The sequence below is a fragment of the Budorcas taxicolor genome, chromosome Y, assembly GCF_023091745.1.
Source record: "Budorcas taxicolor isolate Tak-1 chromosome Y, Takin1.1, whole genome shotgun sequence".
Classification (NCBI taxonomy): Eukaryota; Metazoa; Chordata; class Mammalia; order Artiodactyla; family Bovidae; genus Budorcas; species Budorcas taxicolor.
In genome coordinates, this window is record NC_068936.1 from 2,074,737 (window position 1) to 2,077,811 (window position 3,075).

Here is a 3,075-nt window from a genome sequence, read left to right on the forward strand (position 1 = left end):
GATTGCAGCCGTAAGACGCTTACTCCTTGGAAGGAAAGTTATAACCAACCTAGATGGCATATTCAAAAGCAGAGACATTACTTTGCCAACAAAGGTCTGTCTAGTCAAGGCTATGGTTTTTCCAGTGGTCATGTATGGATGTGAGAGTTGGACTTGAAGAAAGCTGAGCACTTAAGAATTGATGCTTTTGAACTGTGGTGTTGGAGAAGACTCTTGAGAGTTCCTTGGACTGCAAGGAGATCCAACCAGTCCATTCTGGAGATCAGCCCTGGGATTTCTTTGGAAGGAATGATGCTAAAGCTGAAACTCCAAATCTCACTTGGGCCACCTCATGCCAAGAGTTGACTCTCTGGAAAAGACTCGATGCTGGGAGGGATTGGGGACAGGAGGAGAAGGGGACAACAGAGGATGAGATGGCTGGATGGCATCACTGACTCAGGATGTGAGTTTGAGTGAACTCCGGGAGTTGGTCATGGACAGGGAAGCCTGGCGTGCTGCAATTCATGGGGTCGCACGGAGTCGGACACAACTTAGCGACTAAACTGAACTGAAATGAAAGCCCACTTGACTTCACACTCCAGGATGTCTGGCTCTAGATGAGTGATCATATCAGCGTGATTATCAGGGTCATAAAGATCTTTTTAATATAGTTCTTCTGTGTATTCTTGCCACTTCTCTTTAATCTTCTGTTAGGTCCATACCACTTCTGTCCTTTATTGTGCCCATATTTGCATGAAATGTTCCCTTGTTATCTGTAATTTTCTTGGAGAGATCACTAGTCTTTCCAATTCTATTGTTTTCCTCTATTTTTTTGCATCAATCAATTAGGAAGGCTTTCTTAGCTCTCCTTACTATTCTTCAGAACTCTGCATTTAGATGCAGGTATCATTCCTTTTCTCTTTCACGTCTCTTCTTTTCTCAGCTATTTGTAAGGCCTCCTCAGACAACCATTTTGCCTTTTACAATTTTTTTCTTGGAAACAGTTTTGATCACACCGTCCTTTCAGTCACAAACCTCGTTCCATAGTTCTTCAGGCACTCTCTCAGATCTAATATTTGTCACTTCCACTGTATAATAATAAGGGATTTGATTTAGGTCACACCAGAATGGTCTAGTGGTTTTCCCTACTTTCTTCAATTTAAGTCTAAATTTTACAATAAGGAATCTATGTCTTAGCTGTTGTAAATAGTGCTGCAATGAACTTTGGGGGTTCATGTGTCTTTCTCAACTATGGTTTTCTCAGGACATTAAATCCAATAGTAGGATTTTTGGATCATATAGTGGTTCTATTCCTAGTTTTTGAAAGAATCTCCATACTGTTTTCCAAAGTGGCTGTTATCAATTTACATTCCCACCAACAGTGCAAGAAGATTCCCTTTTCTCCACATCCTTCTCAACGATTATTGTTTGCAGATATTTTCATGATGGCCATTCTAACTGGAGTGATGTGATACCTCATTGTAGTTTTCATATGCATTTCTATAATGAGGAGTGCTGTCGAGCATCTTTCAATGTGTTTACTGCCATCTGAGTGGGAAAAACACATAATTGAAACGGCCACCTCCCACTTGGATGGAAGGACTTTTTAGGTACTCTTAACTAGCTCATGCACAGTGAAGGTGAAGGGAAATTAACTCTTGGATTAATTCCCACTTCTAAAGGCCCCTACAATGGACTGGTCTATAAAGAGCAATGCTGACTTCACACTCATCTTAAAACAACACTCAAACAGAGAACACTGTATCTACAGCAGGGTGAGAAGACAATATCAGAAGTAGACAGGTGACTCAAAATTTGACTGGTAGATCGTTTGACTGGTATGATCAATTCTCTTACTTTTTGGACTTTTTCTTGTTAATTAAATATTTTCTATCTTGGATATGATCTTATGCTAGTTTAAAACTGAGTCTCATAATGTGTTGTTGTCAATTACCTGTATCTATTATTTCTGGGTTATCTAGTGGGTTTCTTCATTTCAAGACTCTAATTGGATGGCCCTTATGAAATTTATTTTAGAAGAAAGTTCAGTTCTGATTAGGCTACTCTTAATATTACTAGGTGGGATCCTCTCACCTGGTTAACAATGCCTGCTCTGATCTTGTCCATAAATAGAGAATTTTCTCTAAGCTACTCAAGCTCAAAATTACTAAAGCAGCAAGCAAAAAATTTAGCCAAGGTATAAGATCCCCCACTATTCTGAGATGGTTTTATGTGGTTTACACAAAACTATGGACAAAATAGCCTTTGAATTTAAGGTTTTAAGTTCCCTTCATCTTGGGATCAATTAAATTATATTAAGAATAGTCAGCCTAAAAACACTATGAAATTGGGATGGGAGACTTAAAAACAGTGCCAGTACAGAATTTAACTAAAAGATAAATACCAGAACAGAACAGACTGAAGATATACTGGACAGCACCTAATTCTTAATTAGAATTCTGGCTTAATTCTCACTTATGACCTTGGCAATACTGCCAGCTGTGTTATCAATACTTGTTTTACAAAATTATTGTTTCTTCCATCACCAAATGTGACAGTCTCCGACAAAGTATCCAGTACCAGCACATTGAGTTTCTATCAGCAAATTCATCACTAGACCTAGGAATGAGTTTCCTAGCACTGTGGGACAAAATGGTCAAAAAATGCCTGCTGAAGTATGGTGGGATTCATGATCATATAAGGGGTCCTATCAACTACAAATTGGCACCTTCCATCAGCCTCTACAAGGATTCAATCACATGGTGCTGCAGCTGCTGACCTTCAACAGCCCCTGAAGGGAGTTCAGGGTGGAGAGCAGAAATGAAGCCATCTGCACTCTGGGAAACAACTGGCAGCACAGGTTTTCAAGGAGTTCAAGAGCTCATTTTATAAGCATCATGAGATCTGCATATTGGAAAAGAGAATTTAAAGGACTAACTTCCAACAGAATGAAAGGACTTTTAATGGCTGCTTTTTAAAATGTTTTTATTGGGGCATATAGTCTATTAACAAATAGCTTCAGGTAGAGCAAAGGGTCTCAGCCATACCTATACAGATATCCATTCTTCCCCAAACTCCTCTCCCATTCAGACTCTC